At 30.3% G+C, this 16499-nt stretch overlaps 1 long non-coding RNA gene across 1 annotated transcript in view; it reads right to left on the reverse strand.

Annotated features, from left to right (window-relative positions):
• LOC114128488 (uncharacterized) overlaps nucleotides 1–14252 on the reverse strand; it is a 49494-nt gene extending 35242 nt beyond the window's left edge. Inside the window, exons 1-3 of the long non-coding RNA XR_007605404.1 lie at nucleotides 13528–14252; nucleotides 7836–7993; nucleotides 7383–7445 (exon numbers count right to left, since the gene is read on the reverse strand). This is a non-coding gene — a long non-coding RNA (uncharacterized LOC114128488). The remainder of the gene's footprint in view (nucleotides 1–7382; nucleotides 7446–7835; nucleotides 7994–13527) is intronic.
• Between the last annotated feature and the right edge of the window lie 2247 nt (nucleotides 14253–16499).

Raw genomic sequence — 16499 nt, forward strand, 5'->3', positions numbered from 1 at the left:
ACAAAATCACGTAACAATAGCGCTGTAGGTATACGAAATATTACCTAGCAAATTATGCGCACGCGCGATTCGTTAAATTCAATAATAACTTATTAGTTATTAGTTATTACCTATAATATAACCAAATTGTAGTTTACTTTACTTTATGTATATAGTTGTACTTATATATAGCTATATACGTGATAGATACTCGGAAGTCATTAAACTAATACTGTTTTTGTGGTATATAAAATGCATGCATTATTTATGAAAAAACGAGAATAAAACGACTTGTTTCTGTATTAAGTACACATAGAGAATTAGTAGGTAGTTAATTCGATATAATCTGTCCGACATGGGTGGACGCGTACGCCACGTGCAGTGTATAAACGAAACACTATACTTCATGCGTCCTATATATAATATAATATATAGTCTTACGTATATAACGTTATAATGTTTGTTCACTTGGAATGTTTAAAAAATAATACATAAAATAGACCAATTCTCTTTGTACTGCAGTGCGCGTTTAATAACACAAAATGATAAAATTTACCTACTAGTCCGGTCGAACGACCATAAATTTGGAAAATATAAGATTTATAACATAATAAATATGCAATTCTAATAATTAATTTTTTCGTTTTTGTACCCATTTTTTTTATGTTTGACACTAAAACTACCGTAACTAATTTTTAATTGCATAACCTAAAACACGCATACTTTTAATTATTTATCAAATCAGTACATTCATATTATATTGTTACATTAATCGTTATATAGCTACAGTAAGTAGTTTAATTTCACTAGTTTTAACTTCAACCGTAGTATGATAAACACAATTGATGATTTAAAAAAGAGAAACAATATAAAAAGACGATAGAAAACTATACAACTAGTAACTAATAAATAGCATGTATATTGTTAAATATCCTTATATTATTATTCAAATTATTAAAATATTATAACTGCTCTTATATAGTTTAGAAGATGACTCGCCAAGCAAATTCACCCCCTTTAACATTTTAATAATGCAGTTATTAAAAATCTGATAGTTAGACATTTTAAACAATATATCTACTTAAAGGGGTGGTTACATTTTCCTCCAAAAACGAGATACCGTTTTCCTCCAATGTTCATTTTCCACAAATAAAAAAAATAAAAAAAATAGTAGGTATATAATATGTGAATATATACGACGTATATTATACGTATATGCCCGTAAGTTATATGTACGTATCTTTATTAGGCTTGATTAAAGTTGCAATATTAAGTTATCAATTGTTTATAAGCCGTGATGAGTGCTGACGGACAGTCGGACTAGCGTTTTTCTGTAGCCCATACGAACGTGATCAGAATGTAATTATCAACCGATAAGCGCCAAATATGATCCTAGCCTTACTCTATCTTTATATAAAACGGAACGCAACACTACAACACTGGCTAAAATATTAGAGGAAAATAGACATCATTTTAGTCGAAAATAATGTGGAGGAAAATGGAAACCAACCTTTTTTTTTCTGGAGGAAAACGGTATCTCGTTTTTGAAGGAGAATGGAACCGCCCTTTTGAATAGGTATCAAGGGTAATATAGGTCCGTGATAGTTACCCATGACCACAAAGCACAGGAAACTTCGCTCGAGTGGAATAAAAAAATCTCAAGATCTGGAAAATACGATATTTTATCGTATTTAAAAATGTCAAAAAAATGCTAACTGATTCGTCGTTATTAAATGTGAAAAATCGGAGGTGAACATATAGCTTGACGAATCACTGCACTGCGTTTGTTGTCTCGCTATAACTGATAATCAGTAAGTTATCGTAATTTATACGTTAGCTCGGTATATATTGACATGCCAAATACAACGGTCATCACAATAATAGGTATTATGTAGTGTATTATTAATTTTATCTACGAGATAGAACAATATCCCTCGTCGACGTTGGTACGGTTTTTGATGTCTACGACTTAGACAACTTAACATTATATATACAGGCGATATACATATATTATTATATTAAGTGCTGCACCGTCGGTATATACATATTATACGTGCATATATATATATTATTGTAATATCGACAGATTCTACTATTATATATAGCTCTTAGTTCCGTATCGATAAATCGAATCTCGTGCCCGCAATTAAAATAGCCATTCAGTGTATATAAACGTCATAATATTGTATTATAGGAATGTCAGATAATATACGTATATGAGCACACGAGCTATTACAATATATGTATAATGTGTTTTATTATAACGTACGAAAATTCGATCGGCACCACTCCGTTACGTACACACAACGAGCGTTATGAACAAAATATACATATTATGACAAAGTGTCGAGGGAATGGGGGGGGGGGTGATCGGCGCTCATAGTTCTCAATAATATATATTATTATTTTATTTAGTTTTGAATCGGATAAGACGATTGCGATCATAACAATATTTTCACACCGTGTGAGAAACGTGCTCGATCACTAATCGCTTTCGAATATAGCGGATACCTATTTATATAGCCTTATAGACGACCGGCGCGAAGACAGATTTATACGACTTATCTAACTAAACCTAACCCGCCCACGTACCTACGATCGCGGTGTTTTTTCGTATTGATCGGGTTTACACTCTCGCAATCTGAATAAATAATCATGAAAACACTTAATGTGTGTTTGAACTGCATTTCTGAGTAGTGTGTGTGTAATAACGCTTGTTTAATTGCTGCTATTTTTATAAGCGAATTATACACCTTACGGTTATTATATAGGTACCTCAAGTACGTGCGGACTGAACTAAATCAGCCGATCGATACCAAAATACATTTTAATTAATTTTAAAAAAAAGGATCGGTGTTTAAGGAAAAATAAAACAGTTAAACTCAAAAAACAAAATAATAATATGTTCAAATTACAACTCACCTCATCAAAATAAAGATCCTCTTACTTACCTAATTCAAGGAACTTTCATAACGAAAAAAAAAAGTATAAACTATAAAGGTCCAAAATAGACGTTATTAATTTTTGTAGTCCCAAATGTCCCATATTTTACATTTTTAAATATGTAGGCGACTAAACTGCACTTGTTCATTTGAAAAATTCTAACTTTTTTAAAAATATTACTTATACATAATTTGATGGCATTTTATACAAAATATTTTCTGAAATACCATGATGCATAAATATTAAATTTCGAATGAGTGAGTAATCATTAGTTCTAATAAGTTAAAAGTACTTAAAGTTCAAAAAAGCGGAATATTTATATAGTGGAGTAATTATATAATACATACATCAATCTATTCCATCCATATAAAATGTGTAATAGGTACCTACTACTATAATTTATGATTAATTAACAAATTGTTTGAAATTCAATATTAATATAATATCAAATTACTATGAACTATATTTTTCTTTGGATTATAAAAGTAAAAATGTACGTACCTATTTATTTAAAAAAATAAAATCCGTATAACTTAAAAAACTGATAACTTACAATTTCTTTAAAAATGATGTTTTGCAATGGCAACAAATTATGTAAAAATTAAAAAAATTTGGTAGAACGACTGAACGAGTATAGACATTTAAATATCAATCACGTCTACATTAATCGTTATATAATTATATAGGTATAATCTATAAATCGTTAAAAAAAACTATATTGACTCGTAATAGGAAGTTTATAATTACTTCAAACGAAAAACATATCAATAAAGTATTGAAAATAAATATATATTAAGTAGTACCTATACTAGCCAAGTACCAATACCAGTTGAGAAGACTGTTGGGTGATTAAATTTCGTTAATATAGCATGTGCCGATAGATAAATCGATGGAATATTCAATATTGTATTAATATAACATTATAATCACGTAGTTATGTTAAATAATATTTAAACCTTAAATCCCGTTGAATGTAGTAAATTAACATTTATAATATAACAAAAATCTTAATCGAACATATTTTTCCTACTTAAAATTCAATAGGCAAATTATAATATTAATATTTTTTTATTATTTTTTTTTTATATAGTTTATATTCAATACCTATAGTACCCACGTAGTATAATATACTAGTATGACATACCTGTAGTAATAACAACTGCAGTACGGCTATAGAAACGATTCCAAGTAAACTTTTTTGGATCACCGCAAATACAACAAGGTGTAATATATATAAATATCTCTAACTGGTTTTTCGAACCGGATATAAAAATATTAAATAAATAATAATTTGATTCGCATTTGAGCGTTATTCCAAACGCAATATTATCACAATACTCGCTTTGAAGTTTGTAAGTCATCTCGCTATGATTATATTATTAATAAAAATGTATATCATCGACTCGTTTACAACTACGAAACTAAATATATTACGTATTACTACGATATTAACTGAAATTAAAATATATTATTAATTATTTTATTGTGCGTATAAACAGTAGACGCACATAATATCAAATGATTTCATTTAACGTAAAACTCATTATTCAAAAAACGATGTTAACTTTTAAAGATGTTGTATTTACATAACTCTACAAAACTTGAGAAAATTACAATTTTTAATCAAAATAGTTTTTAATTTTTTTCTCCTTTTTTATATCAATCTACACCAATATCTAAAATTATATCGCGTATAAATATGTATCTGATAACTATATGGTATATCGTCAAAAGTCAAAACGATAGTCATGTCTAACATAATATAATTAAATGATGACAAATTGTGCGTAGGTCATAAACCGATAAAACCGGCCAAAGTATACAGTTTACACACGACGTTATATAGACCTAACCTAAAGTGGCGGCGGCGGTTGCTTATTATAATATACGCGATCGTTATTGGAGGTGTTCCAATAACATATACATCAGAACGCGTGTATCGTTCAAAATTAAAACGCTCCGTTGTCACGGTCGGTGTCGGTCGTTTGTCGACTCACAAACTTCGTCAGAGAACGCGCAGCGAGAAACGACGAGATTATGAATTTTCAGACATTGAATAATATAGAATGTTATTAGCTAAAAAATATTACTGTATGTAGCACGGTTATACATGTGTTTTTCTGCGAACAAGGAGGAATAGAAATAATTATAGGTGCGGTATAAGAGTAAAAAAAAACCGACAAAATAAAAAGCAATCGTATACGCCTATGTAATCAGCGACGGTGGTCGGTCGCAAAAGCAGTTTCGTGTCAATCCGAATAACGTATATTTTATTTTAATTATTATAGTAGGTGCGATTATCCGCGGATAAGCCGCGAATTCCGAAAAATGATCGAAGTAAAATGTAAATTGTCTACGTATACTGTACATGTACATTATATCTGAGCATATTATATTATTTATTGAACGAAAAAAATATTAAAAAATATCATCATTCATTACCTATATTTTAGTTTTATTTAACCGATTCGTGGAATCGTAATAATTTGTTGTAAATGCAACGTATAATACGTGCGATATATATACATTTTATGCAATAAATTACTATTCAGTGTACTTGCACAGATAATCGAAATAGTTATAGACTGTATAATTTATTATTATTGCTTAGAGAGGTTAGTGGCCGATCGCTTGCGCATGATGCCGAGAAAGGGAAGGTTAATGATGATGATGATGAGGGATATTCCCCTGATGGGATCAACCGCCTCTCACGATAATGTTATGCGAGTAGCAGCACCGTATAGGAAATTTTTTTTGTAGTTAGAGTTTGTAATTTGCATTAAAATAAGTATCTTTATGCGCCTATTTGATTATTTCGTCGATGTCGAGTTTCGACGGATTCAAATAACAACGATAATTTTTCTGGATTCCTAACTACGCAGGCTAATCTATCTGAATTTTGGTACAAACTTACAATTTATATTTTTTTAATGGGTGTCTTCGATATATGCGAAAAACTTTATTTTGGTACAAATTAAAAAAACGCATTTAAAAATTGTTAGTGTAAATTGCACGTTTATATTTGGGCCAATTTTGATAAATGTTTGACTAAACAGCGTTTTTTTTCTTGATAACATCTATCTCCTCATTTAAAATTTCTGGTCACGCTACTATGTTCGCGCGTCTATATATATAGATATACTCCATTGTATTGAATTATACTAGCTATTGTGCACGAATATTTTAAACAGGCGTAATATTTTGAAAATACCAACAAATCGGCGAAGGGTTAATGAGTATCGGGGCAATCGATTCGTTGGTTTTCGACGATATCCACTTTCCAAAAACCGCCAATGACTAGAGCGTCGGTGTACAATTTTTATATCGGGTAGAGTCGTAAGTAGGTGCACAAATATTGTAATATTTAAAACGATTGCTCCGATACGCGTGCGCAATAGACGACTTAAAGTATAATATGAAACTGTACAACACTACAGCGTATAGTATCTTAACATATCTATATCAACATGTGCATAGCTATAAATTATGTCTTATCGTTTTTGGATTAATATCGTATGGTACGCGTGATGTTATGTCTGTAGGCCGCTACCAGTGTTCATAATAATATATAATAATATAATATACAAAACGTATATTACTTGTATAGACAGTACCTATTAGGTTACTTATTTATTACTGTTTGTTTAGAAGTAATATTTTAATCGGATTTAAATTTGCACGGTGAAGTTATATCACGAGTTTATAATATTAAGCTCGCCGTGGCGAAACAATTTCGAAAAAAAAAACACATCTACGATACGATTATATATGATGATAATATACGATAATATATACAAGTATATGGTGCGCATGTCTCGATTTTCCACTTTAATAATGATATATTTTACCTTATTGGCTTAACGTGTAAGCATATATTTTTTTTTACTTTGCAGGGTACGCTAATACCATATACGAAATGGACTCCGACGACAATATTAACTACAGTACATCACGATGCGCCGGCTGAGGACGAAGGATCGGCCGACGCACGACATGTGCTTCAATGCTTGTTTTGGTGTTAGGGATTTAGCGGACCAACGGTGGTCGACACACATAGATTTAAACAGTCCTACTGGCCTGCTAAGTCCCAAATACCAGCAAGCCCCTCGTCAACGGTGCCTGCAGACGATGGACGAACGAGTCTTATTTTCATTTCGTTTAGTATAGTACTTTTATTATATTATTTATTGGTATTATAACTATTAATTAACGTATTGTATTGTATGTGTTCTAATATTATAATATTTAGCATAATTGTTTAGGTATAGACTTATAGTTAGGGATTTAAAAAAATACGATTTCAATGTATTTCTGTTTCATTCGCACCGTTTGTGTTAAGTATTTAAGATTATTTATTGTAAGTGACCATACGAAATGCCAATAATAACATTCATACTAAAAACAGTTAGTATAATATAGGCACTTAATATATAAATATAAAATATAAGACGTGTACTCACATGTGGATGGAACAACAAATCTGTAAGCTACGGCTTCAGGTCACTTCCAGTTCGTCAAGAAAGCTGAAAACCACGGATGATGACGTATTTAAAACTTTAAATAATATTATTTTACATGCAATACACGATATATAATATATATTAGATGGATTACCCCGTGTTTTACTGGGCGGTGTAATGAATAAAAAACTGGTTGGGGGAACATTTTCATTGTATATAACCGTCCGCGGGGTCATTTTTATGATAAGGGTTGTTCGTTATGTATTATACTGATAAATTATTAATGGTTAATCTATTATATTACGGGCCCTCATCCGTTTCCACCACTTTTTTACTCAGATAAACACAGCTCTCAGTGTAGGTCGGCCATCGTGTATTTACTAAAATGGCGGGAAAGCCTACGCATATATTTCCTCCCCCCTACCCCGGATTATTATTTTTTTAATTTCTTACTTTTTTTTCAAGCTGCACAACGCCTGTGGTTTTTAATTTCATATCCCGAAGCCGTATATTTTCTTGGAAATGCCGATATTTATAAATTTGTATCTTCCAACAGTAGATGGCATGGATATAGTTCAGCGTATTTTGTAAAACGACTTATAGGTTTCATCCTGAAAATTTAAGCATACGCGTAAGAATATGGATAATAGTTTCAACGGATTCTGGTCCAGGATACGGCCCGTGACGTTAAAAATATTTTTACTGAGGATCCGAAGTTTTTGTTTTATGATTTCGTGATTCATTTTATCGTAAACGTCCTAAATTGTACAAACTACGCCGGTAACTACCCGTCCTACTATAAACCGCTTTTTTCGATTCGTATAATATACCATGTTATATTATACTGGTCGCTGCAATTGACCTGTTCGGAAGACTATATTATACCCGCCTTAACGTCGTAAATCATTCTACCGTTTATCGATGTATTATTCTTTCGGCAGGTTTTTACACCGTCCGATTTTTTTACCTCTTACTAGACGATGACTTTTATAAGTTATTATAAACACATACTATATATATTATACTCATTGTACATTATAGGGACATATAACTTCGTCAAGAATTATTTCAATTATTGTCTTCCGATCGTATAGAAATGACAATATAATAATTATTATAAAAAAATAATATTATATTTTAAGTTAACGTCAAATGTAATTTTACTAAAATCGTGTGTTCATTTATATTATATTTTTTTATTGTAAATGTAATTGATTATAATTTTGGACGTGGATCCTTGTTTGTATATTGAGATGACAGAGAGTAAATTTCGTTTTTTTTTTTTGTCATGGCCTTATATAAGGTCAGGGTAGTTTGAATCGATTTTCAGACACAGTAAAGTTCAGACGGGTGTTAATAAGTGTTAATGATGAAACAATACGAGTATATGTAATGTGTTTGCATTATTTGTAATTATAACGCATGTTAGATAAATAAAAAATATTCAAATATCTACCTATATTGAGTTGTGACCAGACTTTGAAAAAAAAGAATAAAAACTTATCAATTATTATACTTATTCCTACATATTATACTTTGACGATATGGCGAATACAGATTTCGTGCTGTAAGCCAACTAAGCGTAACTACCACGTGTTTTTGATTGAGTACAAATAATAAAACAACTCACTGTGAATGTTTTATTACAATACAATTAATAATCACAATAACGTAATAATATCAGAAATACAAGTACCTAATATATAAATTGCACATATTATAACAAATGTCTATCTATATAATATTATAATATACGTACAGAATTGTATTCTTGGCACTCGATTCGCAAAGTCTAATAACACACGCGCGCGCATTCTTATTAGTAAACACATTACTTTGCTCGTACAACTTAAGCAAGTTATTACTTTATAATATTTAGATGTTATATAATATTTACAACTACAGGAGCCGTTTATTAAACGCGGCCTACGTCTCAGACATAATGTATATACAGGCGAGACGGCTATATTACGTCACTGTTTATACAGCAAGGTAATACGCACCGACTATCCTCCATCCCACTTTTATCCTTTAAAAATGTATTTTTTCATATTCTAATTTTTGGAGCTTTATTTTAGTATGGTACTTAAAGAACATACTTTTAGATAGTTGGATTTTTATAAAAGGTTTCACTGTTGTCAAGGTGCTTTCGTTATATGGTTCCTTTATATTATAAAATGTAGGTAGTACAGTACACGTTATATTATTATTCGTTTAATACAGATGAATAATATTATATCGACATAAATCTTTGTACAGATTGAATTTTAAATAAAATAAAAAGTTCTACTTTACATTCCGTGGTACATAATATTATCGTTTATCATATTGACTTAATAGTTGTGTATGAAGTGAGTGTATGTTTCGTCCATGACGACGTTTTAATAAATTATCTCATTATAATACGAGTTACGAGTAGTGTCAAAATAGTTATATCTATGAATTTTAATTTTAACTTATTAGCTCTTTTGTAATATGCGTACGTGCGTTTAAGCGTTTATTTGTATTGTTTCTCATTTATTACTTTGATTTTGTAATTTGTAAGCTATTAAAGTTGTTATAATTTATAGAATTTATTTAATATGATATTTTATGTAATGACATTGTAATGTGTATAAATACACAATATACATAGAATAATATACTATAATACTATTAGTAACAATAGATTCTAAGATTCCAAAATATGTGTATTGTGTAAATATTATGTTTAAGGTTTAACTATAATTGTAATTTTATTGTATAGATTTTTTTTTTGTAAGTTTATTTTTTATAAAATTCACCTACAACGATAGCCTAAAGGTATACCAGAAGACAGAAGACAAGATTATATGGACCGTGAGGATACCGTAGAAACATGCAGCTCCTCAAACCTTGGGGTTTCAATAGGCATTTACCCAACATTTAACGAGAGGCAATGCCCTTAGAAATCCCATGTGTAGAGGAGCGATATATTTTCAGTCCATCTCCAAATTTCAATTTGGTATTATAACAAGTATAATAACTAATAAGTATGAACGAATATTAAAATCCTGTTTAATTTTGTAATAATAATAGCAGTATTCGAAGTAAAGTTGAATTTTTATAGTTGAATCAGGATAATGTTGTGATATTATTAACGATATTCAAACCAGAAAAACATTATTTAAAAATACTAACAAATTTTTAAATTTTTCAAATTTTAATAAAATATTGTATAGAAAAGTATGAGAAAAATGTCAAAGAATTTGAAAAATTGTGTACTCATCCCAATCATTAATGAGAAATTGTAATATTATAATATGTATAGTATGTGTCTATACATTTTATGGATAACATATGTTGTGTACCTGGGTGAACGTAACATTTCAAGTCTTTGACTCTGATGAAAAAACGGTACAATACGAGTATAAGTACTTATTATAAAATTTATCATAATATATTTTACAAAATGTTATTGGAAGCGGTCATTGACTTAGATTAACTGGAACTGATAAACGATAATACATATGATATAATATTGATGAGGTTATTAAATATTTTGTAATATAAATAGGGGTCGGATTTTAAAGCATAATAAGCAACTAAAAAGGTACACGATTGTTTTAAAAAATCAAAAAAGAAGCATATTTATTTAAAAAAAATAACTTTTGCGTTCAGACTTTACATCGAGGTGCGTACATAACATAATGCATTTAATTATATTATAATAACAAAATAAAATAACACACAGTGAAACGAAGTAAGTAACCCTTAAATTGTGTTGTTTATTTTTGATTATTATTAAGAGGTGTTGTTTTCGATAATTATTAAACTTATAAGGCAGATAAGCCGGACGACCCATAGTGGTCCACAAATTAAAATTAGGCGGTCTTTATTGCCCGATTTCAAAATGAGAAAAACCGAATTTTTTTTTAAATATTATGTCTACATCCTTCCGAGTTCAGATATGTAACTGGAAATTTATAAATATTTTTATAACTCAAATATTATAGCTATTTTAATGAGACATTTTTCAATATATCTGATATTTTATTTTAATTTAGAGCATAAATCGTTTATTTTTTTGCCACATTAAAACTAAAAATAATATTATTTTTCAAATAGTACTATCCGTTTTCTATGAATAGAAATAATAATACGAAATATTTTTATTTTAGATTCTGAGCGGAGCGAGGATAGTATTCGTTTTACAATTATGTTTATTTCTTTTTTATTCTGTAAATACTTTTTCTCCCCCTAAACTTGCTCAAAAGTACAAGTGTAGCATATTTTCTGAAAGGTAATGTTCTTGAACTGGTACTTTAAAGAGGTCATTTTTCGATTTTTGAAATGATACTCGAAATAAAAGCGGTAAAGGAGAAAAACGTACAACTTCACGATTATGTGGTGTAAAATATAGTTACGACTTTGTTTATCACCATAGAAACAAATAAAATTAAATAAAAAAGATGATCCCCTCGTCCGCTCAGAATCGTTTTTTTATCGAATGCAATCATATTGCATTCAAATCGAATACCTACAGTAAAATTAAACTATCCTGTCTGAGGAGTGAGGACCGAAGGAACGATGGACAAACATCCACTACCGAAATACGTTGACCTACTTTTTTTCAATGCATTCATAATGAAATTGATTGGGAATTTTGGGGTTAATTTTTTTTTTGTTTCTCAAAGACCGTGGATAAAATGTACTTTCAACTTTATATTATATTCAATACATTCAATTAAAGAAAAACTTCTTGCCTATTAAATGATGTACATTTTGTTTGCGGCTATTTGCAGCCATGACGTACACAAATTATTATCACTTCAAAAGTAAATTAAAAAAAGAATTAACTACCGTCTAAAATGTATTTCCTTAGATTTTCAGTGGTGAAAACATGGCTATTGTCTGACAGAATATTTTTATACGTACAAAACGAAGTCTCTACATCAACTGAAGTGATCGGTTCATATTCATACAAGAGGTTTCAAATTACTACACTAAATCTTAAATTTTGAAATGGTCAATATCGATGTTACACTAGGCATACTAACAGTAACCGTATAGGTACTGCAGGATATATGTAGATCGTTTAATTGGTTTAATTGGAATCAACATGACGTGAAACGAATTTATGTATAACAATTAGATTTCTATATCATACAGAAAAAAAGAAGCATATGCTTTAAAATCCGAGCTCTAATTATAAATACACAAAAGTATTATTTTTTTGCTTCATATAACCGTTCAAATATGAATACTGTAATTAAAAGTTTCCAAACTTATTGAACACCTGGTTTAAGTAGTGTTATATGGTACATTAGTACTTAATAAATGTATAAACTTTAAACTTGCTACTGAGCTAACAATATTGATTTTTCTTTTCTTATCGCGTTTTATATAACATAATTATTTCTATTTTCAATTATACATACTTACAAACTACTAATATGAAACACAATTTATTCATCTACATGTACAGTGCAAATGGGTATGCAATTAGTATTAAAGATAAAAGTTGATTAGATCAATATCTCGTAAGTTGTTGACGCGCATAGTTACAGCTTTGTATACGTCATATGTATCAAATTATTGTATATACTTATATGGGCATACAATGCCTATTTTTAACCACAAACTACAGAATACCATTTAAGACAAGTGAATTTTTTGTACTGACAATAATGTAAGCGAATGGCAAGTGAATTTTGAGAGCGTGTCGTGTAATATAGGCAAAAATAATGCGTCTTCTATACGAGATGGATAGAAAAATCACATAGCGAGTCGTGATTATAATAATAATATTATGCACCGGTCGACGAAAGATTTTAACGACACGAGCGTGGCTGTAATTCCCGTGTATATTTTAATGTATTGTCTGTATGTGCGTGCGCGGTAATGATAATTTATTATAAACTAACCGCTAAGTATACTATACTAACAATGTGATATGTGAATTTATTTATAAGACCATATAATATTATAGTTTTATGATATATTATTATATTGTAACGTTGTTTGTTATAAATATTTTTATCGTACGCGAGAGTCCAAACTATTTTAATTGGACCGGACCTGTCAAAACCGATGTGTACGTGTGTGTGGAAAAAAAATAATATTGTGAATTCAACGCGATCGCCGCTGCTGCGTGTATACAATAATAATAATAATAATACGATACTTGTTGACGTGTGTTCAATTCGTGAAGTGGTATAATTTTGCCATGGTTTCTACGTATCTGTTGTGTCCAGCGCGTGCGGAAAACGTGTCGATAGCAGCGTTCAAGTCTCCGACCGTCGTCGACGTATAGGAGATATACCATATACATAGGTACACACTCGCATCTATAATATAATAATATTATTAAACGGTAATATTAGGACGGACAACGCCGGGCGGTCAGACATCTGCGACTGCCAATATCAGCTGTCCCGGCACTATTTCGAGGAACGTACATGACGTATCGCCCGTATTCGTTCGAGATTATAGTATGTCAGTGTCTATATAGTCGATATGATATGTTTGATTTAATAATGAAACACGGCATACCTAAATAGCCTTTCAACTAGTATAATATAATATAATATGTTATTATATTAGATAGGTATACCTACGACGCGCGTTTCGACATGCCCGCCGACGAGACGATTCGTCAGAAGTCGGTTATCGGAAAAAAGCTCCGGGAGACCCGAAATCATCGATCGACGTCGTCGACTGATGGTCACGCGTATAATATATATATACCATATAGGTATCATATATTATAATGACGCGTGCAGTTTAATACACGTGACCTACCTACATCCATACAAACATTATAAACTATAATAATATTATTATGTATATAATATATATTGTATAAATACGGATTATGTTATAAATAGCAAAAAGGTACATGTATAATGTTATGTTTATTTATACCTAATATATAATAGCTGTGAGCGTCACCTCGCAATAACGGTCCAACTGACGCCTAGGTCCATGACCCTGCAAAGTAACCTTTTTCTCCTCTTTTTATAGTGTTGATTAATGGTCAAGAGTCAAAACACTCCGCAAAGTGCAAAATGATCAACGTGTGTCTTGCTGAAACTTTCGTAACGGACCGTGAATCGTACAGCGACTACATGCAGCGGGAACGTTCGTCAAAAAACTGAAAAGAATACTATACTACTATGTCGTTTCGTAAACAACGAAGATAATATACGAAATGAAAATATTGGTTGCCAAACATAGAGTAATTACTCTATATGTTGCCAAAGCGCATTACCAATCATTAACTATCATCGCAGTGATCAGTGATGGGCAGGAAATGCACAATTGGTGAAGAGCAGCAGGTGTTAGGTGATATGTGATGGTTATGAGTATACCCTGTTGGGACTGCATCTTCGAGGTCTGTCGAATTACGCGGTCTTCATCATGGCCTACCGAAGCTGCGCATTGTGATCAGTTGGCCGCTCCACAGTTGCATTGAGGAACCGTTTGATCTGAACCGCTTCATCCAGTGATGGCCTGACCTAAAAATCAGATGCGTTCAGTATCGCCTCGGCTGCCTTTACCAGGATAATTTCAAAGTTAAAAAAGATGCCGGGTAGACAGCCTTTGCAATATATTTACAAACATCCCTACGGAAATTAGGTTGCATGGTATTATGACGTAACTAGAATGCGCGTGATTAGTGGCCGTGATGCAATTTTTATATCAATCAGGGAACAGCCGACTGCAAATTGAATAAAACTATGAACCTTATTAAAACGGCAATACACTTCATGACTCTTGAGTAATATAATTATTGTATAAACCTGTTGATTCTGTGGTAACAAACTTTATATATGTATAATGTATATACACAAAAATGTAATATTATTATAATTTTCAGACAATTCTAGATAAAACTTGTTGTTTAATTATTATTTGTATTTTTGTATCCAAAATTAAATAATAAATAACAATAATGTATTGCGTGTATATAAGAGGCTCTCTTTTATATTGTTTAATGTTTCACGTCGATAGACGTACATAAAAGCTATGTGTATTTATCTGTAGTGTATAGTATGTTCAAGACAAGTATACATTTTTTTTTTTTGACAACTTGACAAATGATTATTAAATACGCATACTCTAATAGTCTAATGATTAAAATTAAGAAGAGTAGGACACACTATATTTAATACGAAATTAAAAAGTGTGCAGTATCTACTGCAGTTACAGTAAAATTATATGAAATATAATAATATCGTGAGTGATCACAACATTCACAACTCACAAGGCGTTTTTGATATGTAACTAAACGTACGGATTTCCAAAATTTTCTAGTTGCCTTTTCAAAAATCTACCTATAGTTCAGAATTTTTGACTATTTCTTAAAATATGAACCACTTTCTCTTCAGAGATGGTGATCATACAGGGTCACCTCTAGACAACCACTCATGAGATACTAATTTACTGAGCCGACTAAAAGTTCATGGTATTCTTTATTCTTATACTGTCACCAGTCTCACCTAATAATTTTAAGTATTCAATTATTTATTAAAAATTTAAATTATTTTAGAATATTTTCGTTTTTTTAATGAGTTACAGTTATTATATAAAAGAAATATTTCCAAAAGCATTAATAGTTATTAAAATAATGAGAAGTCTGTAATAAAATAATCATCTAGTTCTAGTAAGAACTTAAGAAATATAATTTATGGTAGATATTTTATAAGTAGGGCTTGAATTTTAAAACATAATAAATTTAAAAAAAAAAACGTATTTATTAAAAAAAAAAAAAATACTAAAAGACAAAATGAATAAAAGCAAAATAAACTTCATTGAAATCAGAACAATTTAAAACTATAAAACGTACCTATTATTAACATTTTATTTATATACAAGAATTATATTTCTATCATACTCCCTTCAAAAGTAGCATTTGCTATAAAACCCGGGTCCTTATATCTTTTGTTCATAAGTCATAACCCAAACATAGTCATAGCTAAAGTCTTGAATTTAGAATCTTCTGTCTCATATAAATTATTTTTTACACATTAATAAGTAATAACTAATAACCTTTTTTAAGACCGACTTAAAATACCAATTATTTGTTTATAAGTTAGATGATTTTATACTTACACTTCCTTTACATGATACTTAAGTATATATACCATTGAACAG

Source organism: Aphis gossypii, chromosome 3, assembly GCF_020184175.1.
Source record: "Aphis gossypii isolate Hap1 chromosome 3, ASM2018417v2, whole genome shotgun sequence".
Lineage (NCBI taxonomy): Eukaryota > Metazoa > Arthropoda > Insecta > Hemiptera > Aphididae > Aphis > Aphis gossypii.